Source organism: Sapajus apella, unplaced genomic scaffold (assembly GCF_009761245.1).
Source record: "Sapajus apella isolate SASKATOON/1434 unplaced genomic scaffold, GSC_monkey_1.0 scaffold5, whole genome shotgun sequence".
Lineage (NCBI taxonomy): Eukaryota > Metazoa > Chordata > Mammalia > Primates > Cebidae > Sapajus > Sapajus apella.
The window spans coordinates 15,345,261-15,356,627 of NW_022436945.1; the positions used below are offsets into that span (position 1 = coordinate 15,345,261).

Sequence of the window (11,367 nt, forward strand, 5' to 3'; positions counted from 1 at the left end):
CCTTCCTTCCTTCCTTCCTTCCTTCCTTCCTTCCTTCCTTCCTTCCTTCCTTCCTTCCTCCTCCTTCCTTCCTTCCTTCCTTCCTTCCTTCCTTCCTCTCTCTCTCTCTCTCTCTCTCTCTTTCTTTCTTTCTTTCTTTCTTTCCTTTTTTTTTTTGACAGAGTCTCGCTCTGTCACCCAGGCTGGAGTGCAGTGGCTCAGTCTTGGCTCACTGAAACCTCTGTCTTCTGAGTTCAAGCAACTCTTTGCCTCAACCTCCCAAGTAGCTGGGACTACAGGCGTGCACCACCATGCCTGGATAATTTTTGTATTTTTAAATAGAGATGGGGTTTCTCCATTTTGCCCAGGCTGGTCTCGAACTCCTGGCCTTAAGTGATCTGCCTGCCTCGGCCTCCCAAAGTGCAAAGATTATAGGTGTGAGTCACTGCATCTGGCCAAGAATGCCAAATATTACAAATTTTTGTAATGTAGGAGAATATTTTGATGACATCAGATCAGGAAAAAACCTAACAAAAGTAGAGAAAGTGCAAATCATAGAACAAAAACAAGTAAGTTGAACCAGATGCATGGGAAAAACCATTACACCTTATATCACAGACAGGAGCTAACTTCGGCAAGAAAGAACATTTTCAAATCAATAAAGTAGCCATAATTTGATATCAACGGTTCACGGAAAAGTATACATAAGTGATCTTAAGAATCTAAAAATACTAAATTTTTGCACTCTAAGTTCATCTTCATCAATCATAATAGAAATGCAAATCAGTGGTCAGGCATGGTGGCTCACACCTGTAATCTCAGCACTGTGGGAGGTCAGGCAGCACCATCACTTGGGCCCAGGAGTTCGAGACCAGCGTGGGCAATATAGCAACATACCTCTCAATTGTTAAAAATTAACTATTTTTTAAAAAAAGAAAGAAGGGCAAATAAAAGCTGCATTGAGATCCCATTTTTTCACCTGTCAGGTTGGTAAAAATCCAGAAGTGTGACTTATGGTCTTGTCCATGGTAGAAGAAATAGACCCTTTTACAATCCTGTGGGGAGCAAACCCCTATGGTGGAAATTTGCCAATATCTATCAAAATCACAGTTGTACCTACTCTTTGGCCATTTCTGTGTCTAGGAATATTTTCCTTAGACTTCTACACACATGTGCCATGATAAAAGAACAAGGCCATTCATTGCACAGTTGTTTGTAACAACAAAATATGGGGAAAAAAGCCACTAAATATTAATCTGGTTAAATATAAATTATAGTACATTCACATTATGGAATATTATAGAGCTATAAAACAAATTCTTTTTTTGTTTTGTTTTATTTATTTATTTATTTTTGGAGGTTCAGTCTCGCTCTGTCATCCAGGCTGGAGTGCAGTGGCACCATCTCAGCTCAGTGCAGCCTCCGCCTCCCAGGTTCAAGTGATTCTCCTGCCTCAGCCTCATGAGTAGCTGAGATTACAGGTGCACGCCACCTCGCCCAGCTAAGAAACTCTTTTAAATATATTACTCATGTGGAATAATCTCCAGAATACGGAGTAAAGGACGAAAAAAAACCCCAAGATGCATAACAGTGTACACTAAGATTTGGATTAAAAAAGTGAAAATATGGCCAGAAATGGTGTAATCCCAAAACTTTGGGAGGTCGAGGTGGGCAGATCACCATGTCAAGAGAGGGAGACCATCCTGGCCAACATGGTGAAACCCCATCTCTACTAAAAATACGAAAGTTAGCCAGGCACGGTGGCATGTGCCTGTAGTCCCACCTACTCCAGAGGTTGAGGCAGGAGAATTGCTTGAATCAGGGAGGGGGACGCTGCAGTGAGCTGAGATCACACCAGTGCACTGCAGCCTGGGCAACAAGAGCAAAACTCCCTCTCAGAAAAAAAAAAAAAAAAAAAAAAAAAGGAAAAGGTAGCAGCTGATTGGTGGGTACACTAGTATTATTTTCTACTTTTTTTTTTTTGAGATGGGGTCTCGCTCTGTCGCCCAGGCTGGAGTACAGTGGAGCAATCTTGGCTCACTGCAACCTCTGTCTCCTGGTTCAAGCTATTCTCTTGCCTCAGCCTCCCCAGTAGCTGGGGTTACAGACATGTGCCACTACACCTGGCTAATTTTGTTGTATTTTCAGTAGAGACGGGGTTTTACCATGTTGGCCAGGCTGGTCTCAAACTCCCAACTTCAGGTGATCCTGTTGCCTTCGCCTCCCAAAGTGCTGGTATTACAGGCATGAGCTACTGCACCCGGCCTTTTGCTAGACTTTTTGATGTTTGAAATAGTTCATTAAAATGAACAGAGGAGGAATTTAGCATAGAATACTAAAGAGCACAGATGTTTTTGCCAGGGTTTACTTTCACTTCTACCGTTTCTGGGCATTGTGACCCTGGGCATGCCACATACTCTCTTTAAGCCTCATTTTCCTCAGCTGCAAGATGGGAATAATTACAGTCACTAGAAGATTAAGTAAAATAAAGGTTAAACAATTTTGTAAATGCATGATCCTTGCAGATAGTGAGTGAGAAGTGTTCATTGGCATTAGCATAATCTCCCTTTGACCAGGGAAATAACATTTTTGAATCATTTTGAGTCTCTTCTCTTGACTCTCTTTAGTAGGTGAGATTTTGGTCTCAGATTTCATGAGAAGTAACTGAAAATAAGGATATAAGCTTGGAACTTTTTTTTTTAATGTCTGGTATTAAGAAGCTGAGTTCTGATAAGGAGCTGCTAATTAGGTCTGCAAGGATATGGTGCTGATTAATCCAGCTGTACCTGCTGGTAGAAAGCCTCTGAAATAATGAAGAGCTGTCAAATTCTTCCAGCAATGTGGGGCCACAGGCACAAGCTCAGCTCTTTTGCATTTATTTTCGTGTAATCTGCCAGGATACCCACAGCAGCACTTACTGTAGGCTTCTCAGTAGAAAGAAAACGTACACCTGACCAGTCCTTCCACAATGGCTTACATGTACTTTCTCTGTGCCAGCATTGTATGAATGCTGGGGGTGTCTCAGACATGCCCTTGCCTTAATAACGCAAAAATTCTATTGGGGAGACAAAGCAAATACCAAAGAACTAAGACTTGGACAAGATGACAAAAGTGCGTAACTGTTTCATGGAGTAGTCAAGTCAGTGAGCCAGGGAAATTTACAGGAGGAAGTCTTCACTGAAGGCTGCAGGATGGCAGCTCCAGCTTTGCTGTGCACAAATGGAGGCTGAAAACAAACCGCCTCCCACTTCCATGAGAGGCCTACCCTTCTCTGCCCCTTGACTTTGACTTAGCCATGTGGCTTGCTTTAGCCAATGGGACATCAGTGGAAGTGAAGTGACTGAAGTCTTCAAATGTGTTTGCACAGTTGGGCTTTCGAGCCTTTTTGCCATGAGATTGCCGGAGAGGACACACTTTTACTCTACCTTGTTATATCTTGTTCCTGGGGGTCTGCGAATTAAAGTAATAAAGGACAGGCTAACGGGAGAAAAGGCATACACTTTTTATTAATGTTTATATGCACATGAGTTTACAGAAAAAAAGTAAAACTCAAGTGGTTAGACTCAGGGCCTTATATACCATTTTAACAAAGGAAAGGGGCTTTGGGCTTTCAGGAATGATGAATCATGGGGAAAAGAGTGATAGGAAATGCACGGGAAGTAATGGAAGATGGGTTATTTTAGCAAAGTTTTTTATGCGGACTCATTTAGGTGCTATCTCTGATGGTAAGAGTCCCTCTCTTTCTCTTGGTACAAAAGAGGAGGTCAGTTTCATAAGAGAAATTTATATCCTGCTTTTAGGCAGAAAAGGGGAGAGTAAGACTTCTTTAGCAACTACTGACTCTTAATCATCCTTATGTCTGGCTGGGTGCAGTAGCTCATGCCTGTAATCCCAGCACTTTGGGAGGCCAAGGCGGGCCAATCACCTGAGGTCAGGAGTTCGAGACCAGCCTGACCAACATGGTGAAACCCTGTCTCTTCTAAAAGTACAAATTTAGCCTGGGCGTGGTGGCGCGTGCCTATAATCCCCGTTACTCAGGAGGCTGAGGCAGGATAATTGCTTGAACCCAGGAGGCGGAGGTCGCAGTGAGCCGAGATCACACCACTGCACCCCAGCCTGGGCAACAAGAGTGAAACTCCATCTCAAACAACAACGACAAAAATCATCCTATGCCAAGTGCACTTTTTTGTGTGGCATACTCTGATCCCACTGAAGATGAGCATGCCTCAGTTGCCCACTGATTCCAGAAGAATAAAATACATGGGGCAAGTGTGAATGCTGTGAGTTGTGCAATGTCAGACACGACCAGGTCCACACACATCTGTAACCTTCCACAAGGTAAGACTTTTACTGATGCCATTTTGATCATAAAACATAAAAGCCACAAGATATACGGAGTTCCAAAGCAGATTTTTTTTTTTTTTTTTTTTTTTTTGAGATAGGAGCTATGTTACTCAGGCTGGTCTCCAACTCCTGGACACAAGCAATCCTCCTGCCTCAGCATCTCAAAATGCTGAAACTGCAGACATGAGCCACCGTGCCTGGCCAGCAATTCTCTTTAGTGTTACCTGTTTACTCAGTAGTCAGAGCCGTGGGCACACAGGCTCAAGCTGCTCCACAAGTCAGTCAATATCGCAAACCATAAATAATAATAAATAAGAGTATGCTTAATCAATATATAAACATTATAGGTTAATATTTCACACCAAGCATAGTAACGTTTAACATGAAGAGAAAAAGACAGGAGAAGGGGTTACTGAACCAGTCCAAGGAGAGTTACGTGGACAAGGAGAATGTCCTGGCCTGATCCCAACAGCTGTCAATGTCTTGCAAAGAACAGACCTTACTTTGGGCAGAGTCTTCAGCAGCAGATGCCAGGTGCTGATAATGAGTGATGGCAAGACAGAATCCATCAAGACGGATGTTCCCAGCTGGTGATGTTCTGCTAATGTTACGGCTCTGTAGTCCTCTGCTGAGGATTGATAGTAAAGGGTTATGCTCTTATCTTGTTGGGTGTTATCTCTGTTGATTCGGAAAACATCTGAGCCCAGCTGGCTTGAAGCCTTTTGAAATGTAAGTTGAAGTATTTTTCTAACATGGAGTTACTTATGTCAAGGGTGCTCTATACACTGGACCTGCTGCAGAGCCTGGAACCCAGCCTAGCTGAATCCAGCTTAGATTAGCTAAATCACAGCCAATCTACAGGTGTCTGAGTGAAAGATAAATGTGACTCTGAGATTTTATAGTTGCTTGTGCCACAGTATTATTGTAACAGTAGTTTATTCATCCATAAAAGGGGGAAATGTGTACCTCAACTTGCAGTGGCATTATAAGAATTAAGGGAAATAGAAGCTTAAGCTCTCAGATTTCAATACCCTGAGAATACAGTTGTGGTCATGTTAATATTGCTACCTGATTTGCAGTGGATCCTGCGCTCATGAGGAAATTCCCTTCCCAGAAGAGGGCTTATAAATCATCCTGATGTTGGCCTGGCGCGGTGGCTTACACCTGTAATCCCAGCACTTTGGGAGGCTGAGGCGGGTAGATTACCTGAGGTCTGAAGTTCGAGATCAGCCTGGCCAACATGATACAACCCTGTCCTTACTAAAAATACAAAAAAATTAGCTGGGCGTTGTGGTGCGTGCCTGTAATCCCAGCTACCCAGGAGGCTGAGGCAGGATAATCGCTTGAACCCAGGAGGCTAAGGTTGCAGTAAGCCAAGGTCACGCCACTGTACTCCAGACCGGGCAACAAGAGCAAAACTCCATCTCAAAAGAAAAAAAAATCCTGATGTTGCTTAGTGTTATGGCACGCTCCTCATCACACCACCAGCTGCTGGTCCTCAAAGCTCTGCCAGGGCATCACTTTAAGTTCAGGCTCAGCACCTACCGATGGACTCAGGCTGGTCACCTGGGGAACAGCAGTGGAGATTCACCAGTAAGTAGCAGTGGACTTGAGCTTCACGATGCGGGACAGCTTGACTCATTTATTTACAGAGCAAGTATCTATCGTGTTCCTATTACTCACCAAGCAGTGTATGTAGTGTACTAAGCCAGGTTCAAGACTTATAGCCGTTGCTTTGAGAAGGGGAATGAGAATAGAAAACATTCTCTCCCTCATTTACACTCAATTAGTGAACTCCATAGTCCGGTAGGGCCCCAGAGAGTCACAATTTAGTGAAACAGTTCTTTCAATTTCGAAATGTTTCTAGAATGGCAGGCTCAAGAAAAGATCTTCTGGGCTGGGCGCAGTGGTGCACACCTGTAATCCCATTACTTTGGGAGGCCAGGGAGGGTGGATCACTTGAGGTCAGGAGTTCAAGACCAGCCTGGGCAATATCGTGAGACCCCCATCTCTACAAAAAATTAGCCAGACATGGTGGAGCATGCCTGTAGTCCCAGTTAATTGGGAGGCTGAGGTGGGAGGATAGCTTGAGCCTGGGAGGTTGAGGCTGCAGTGAGCTGTGACTGTGTCATTGCACTCCAGCCTGGGTGACAGAGTGAGACCCTATTGAAAAAAAAAAAAAAAAAAAAAAAAAGGGAAAGGAAAAGAAAAGAAAAGAAAAGAAAAAAATAAAAGATCCTCTGATAGTTACAACAGTAAACCCAAACAAGTTCTCCCCTGCAGGCCTCAGGCCTGGTGGCTCAGCCAAGGTCACAGTTTCTTAGGGTCAATATCCTCCCCACCAGTGGCCCTCAAATACTTTCCCACCTGTGGCCCTCAAATCTGTCAGGCGTGTCTGTGTGAGTCCCACTGCATAGCAGTCAAGATATCTTCCCAGAGGACATTCCTACCTCTGTGCACATGCTAGTCTGCAAATGGCTTCCTGGGAGGTGAAGTATTCTCCCACTATTCCCAGTGCGTAGATGGGGCTTGCTAGGATCCCTGCTTACAGAAATAACAAGGAAAGTTACCAGAAAGGAGTCCCAGTCCAGACCCCAAGACGGGGTTCTTGGATCTTGCACAAGAAAGAATGCAGAGTGAGTCCACAGATTAAAGTGAAAGAAGTTGTTAAGAAAGTAAAGAAATAAAAGAATGGCTACTCAGGCAGAGCAGCCCCAAGGACTGCTGGTTGGCTTTTTTTTTTTTTTTTTTTTTTGAGACAAAGTCTCATTCTGTTGCCCAGGCTGGAGTGCAGTGGCACAATCTCGGCTTACTGCAAGGTCATCCTCCCTGGATCAAATGATTCTCCTGCCTCAGTTTCCCAAGTGTTTAGGATTACAAGTTTGCGCCACCATGCCAGGCTAATTTTTGTATTTTTGGTAGAGATGGGGTTTCACCATATTGGCCAGGCTGTTCTTGAACTCCCGGCCTCAAATGATCTGCCAGCCTTGGCCTCCCAAAGTGTGGGATTACAGGCGTAAACCACTGCGCCTGGCCCAGGTTGGCTATTTTTATGGTTATTTCTTGATTATATGCTAAATAAGGAGTGGATTATTGATGAGTTTTCTGTGAAAGGGATGGGGAATTCCTGAAACTGAGGATTTCTCTTCCTTTTAGACTCTCTTAGGTCTCTCTTCCTTTTGGATCCATGTAGGGTAACTTCGGGAGTTTCTATGGCATTTGTAAATTGTCATGGCACTGGTGGAAGTGTCTTTTAGCATGCTAATGTATTATAATGAGCATATAATGCTCAGTGAAGACCACCAGCGGTCACTTTCGTTGCTATCTTAGATTTGGCGTATTCTGACCGGCTTTTTTACTACATCCCGCTTTATCAGCGGGGATTTGTGACCTGTGTCTGGTGATCCCCTATCTCATCCTGTGACTAAGAATGCCTCATCTCCTAGGGATGCAGCCCAACAGGTGTCAGCCTCATTTTACCCAGCAATTCAAGATGGAGTCCCTCTGGCTTGAATGCCTCTAATAAAAGTCCCAGGTCAGAGAGCATCAGTTCTCTTCCACTTCCTGAAGGAGAGGAAACCTGAGCTGCGTTTTGGAGCATTTGGAATGAAAAAGGAAGGAGCAGAACTCTCTGTGCCCACCTTGGGTTTTAAAAAAAAAAAAATGCTGTTTTTTAGACTCTGAAGACAGCTCTGAGATGACAGAGTTAGGCCAGTGAAGTGAGTCTAGTTTTTGAAAGTTACACAAGGCGGGGAACGGGCCAGGTTTCCCTGCTCTGGGGACTTTCAGACTTGGAAGTCCCAGATACCCTTTAGAGGGTGAAGTTATTACAACAAGCCTTCACAGAGTTCCAATACACATTCCCTAAGTCCTAATAAACACTTGTTTATTTCTCCCCTACATTTGTGACTCTGTTATTCATTTGCTATGCCTGCTGTAACAAAACGCCATAAACTGAGTGGCTTTTCCATGACAACAGAAATTGATTTCCTCCCTGTTCAGGAGGCTGGAATCCAAGCTCACAGTGTTGGCAGGTTTGGTTTCTTCTGCAGCCTCTCTGCTTGGCTTGCAGACAGATCTTTCCCTCCGTGTTTTCATGTGGTTGATCCCTGTGCCCTGGGTATCTCTGTGTGTCCACATTTCCTCTTCTTATAGGGCCAAACCGTTGGATAGGGCCCATCCTAAAAGCCTCATTTTATAATAACTTAAATACGTCTTCAAAAGCGTAGTCTCCAATGTAGCCCATCATACTCTCCAAATGTTAATTGACATTATTCATCTAAAATGGTTACTGATCTCTTACCAGCTTTTTGTCATTGCCTTTTTATTTGGGGGTGAAGGCAAGACCCTCATATAGAGCCAGTGTGGGAACCCCCTTGCAGCTCCTGGGCTTGTCCCGGCTGCCTTTGTCTGTGATTCTGCCCAAACTCTCCTCTTCCTGCTCTTGAAAGCTTCGAGTCTTGCATCCACAATCTCTGCGCAACGTGGGGGAAGAATTGGACAGGGGCTTCTCAAACCGGCACTCCCCTGAGACACGCTGGCACAGCAGGTGCAAACAGGACACCTGGGGTGCATCCCAGAGTGGGAGGCCAGAGTCAGAGGGGAGAGATTGGGTGCCCATCATGGCTAATTAATTAAAAACAGAGTCGGGTGGGGGAAGCAGGCTGTGCCATGCATCAGAGCCCACTAATAAATATCCTTCCTGATTCTGTGGCCTCTCAGCAAGATGTTCTGCCTGGATGAGCAGCTTGGCCACAGGAAGCGACATGAGACATGAACCAGGCCAGTTCTCAGAGCTCAAGCCAGTACGTAGTCTTCATGGAATGAACAGACACCAGAAAGTAAGCGCTCTCCTTACAGGGTGCTAGTCAGCTTTTGTTTGAAGTCCCTGGTTTTCTTATCTTGATTACAACAGGAATGGCCATTAGTGTTTCTAAGGCCCCAGGCTTACCTCCCAAAGGATAATCAGGGTTTCCCTAAGTGATGCTAGAGCTGTTTACTGCTCTGCAGCTATCAGACGGCCACTTTCGGTTTCTTGACCCATGGAAAGACCAACTGACTTTCTTCTGAGGCCACATTCTGTGGCTTTTGGTTTGCAGAGCTTTCAGAAGGCAAGTCCAGGCCTGTAGAGAGGCTGCCTTTTCTAAGCTCATTCACAGATGAGCTCCCGGGTCATGCTAACCACGGATGCAGCGTGGGCCATTCTCGTCCACAGTGGCCCTCTGTTCCTTGCTTTCTCCCACTGTTCCCTGAAACACCATAGGCACATCCTCACCCCCATTCCTTTGCTCAGGCAGTTCTCTGCACCTGACATAGCCTTTCCTACCTACCTGTCCAAAATCCCGCCCATCCGTCAAGGCTCAGCCCCCACACCTATGGCTGTCTTGCACTTAATACTGCTAGTCATTGCCCTTGTGAAATTAAAGTAAGATCTGGCCAGGCACCGTGGCTCATGCCTGTAATCCCATAGCTTTGGGAGGCCGAGGTGGGAGGACCACTTGAGGTCAGGAGTTCGAGACCAGCCTGGGCAATATGGCGAAACCCTGTGTCTATTTGGAAGGCTGGGGCAGAAGAATTGCTTGAGCCCAGGAGGCAGAGGCTGCAGTGAACGCGCCACTGCATTCCAGTCTAGGTGACAGAGACTTGTCTCAAAAAAAAAAAAAAGTAAAATCCTAACCCCTCTGATCAACTGAACACATTCTTCTTGGCCAAGAACTTTTGAAAAACTTTTTACAAAAACTAAGTTTCCAGCCACGAAAGATGGAAGGTCAGTCACACCTCAGTGCGCCCCTTCCTCACTGTCACCAGACTTTTTTTTTTCTCCAAGCGTGAAATGGAAACAAGCCTTGGAAAAAAAAAAAAGAATAAAAGATTCCTCCACCGACTTCAATCAACCTCTTGATGACAAGGCTGGACCCCCTCCCGTATGGAGATTTTGACATGGCAGCTGACTGGTTTACAAAGCATTCCTTCCTGATGAATCACCACCAACCATGCGCTGGATCTGGTGGGTCTGTGGAGGCTGCACACAGAGTGTCTTTGTTTCCCCTTTTGACGTATAGACCTAATTTTACTGCATTCTAATGCTAAGTCTCCACCCCAAAGTGAACACGAGATGTATATAGCATGTTTGCTTATCACGCACACACATGATCCCCCTTCATGAGTATTTTGTAGCTTCTCCTATAACCTGTTAAATATGGATATTTAGGCTGGGCACAGGGGCTCACGCCTGTAATCTCAGCACTTTGGGAGGCTGAGGCAGGCGGATCACCTGAGGTCAGGAGTCTGAAACCAGCCTGGCCAATATGATGAAACCCCTTCTCTACTAAAAATACAAACATTCACCCAGCGTGGTGGCGCATGCCTGTAATTCCAGCTACCTGGGAAGCTGAGGCAGGAGAATTGCTGGAACCTGGGAGGCGGAGGCTGCTGTGAGCTGAGATTTTGCCATTGTACCTCAGCCTGGGCAACAGAGCAAGACTCTGTCTCAAAAAAAAAAAAAAAAAAAGATTCCTCTAGCTGCAGGTCCTGCTAGAATCTTGACAGCCAGCACCCTCAGCCACTTTCCACATCTTTCCTTCAGGACACATGCAAATATCTGGAGAACTTCAAACCATGCAGAAAGCCAAGAAGAACCAAAGAAGCAAAACTGGGGCCCCTTCTTTCAGCTACAGCAGAGGCACCATTTGTGGTTGAGGGAGGGAGTCGGCAAGGCTGCAGGACAGGTATCTCTCTGCCCCGGGGGCTCCCTGTGTTTACACTCGGGTCAGTCTTCCCGGGAACTGCGAGCAGGAGAAGTTTGAAGGATGTACAAGAGGAGAACCTTTGCACCGCCTTTCCTCCTCCACACTGTTTTTCTCTTTCTTTCCCCACCATCCTTTAGGCTGGAAAAAGTGGAGTTTCCCCATACTTCCCAGGTTATTTTTTTCTTTCTCTCTCTCTCTCTCTTCCCTCCCTCCCTCCCTCCCTTCCCTCTTTCTTTTCTTTTCTTCTTTTCTTTTCTTTTCTTTTCTTTTTTTCTTTTCTTTTCTTTTCTTTTCT

General features: G+C 45.2%; 1 long non-coding RNA gene across 1 annotated transcript in view; it reads right to left on the bottom strand.

The window, feature by feature from the left end:
• Nucleotides 1-8,351: 8,351 nt before the first annotated feature.
• Nucleotides 8,352-11,367, bottom strand: part of LOC116547738 — a 17,394-nt gene continuing 14,378 nt past the window's right edge. The window contains exon 3 of the long non-coding RNA XR_004267158.1: nucleotides 8,352-8,366. This is a non-coding gene — a long non-coding RNA (uncharacterized LOC116547738). The remainder of the gene's footprint in view (nucleotides 8,367-11,367) is intronic.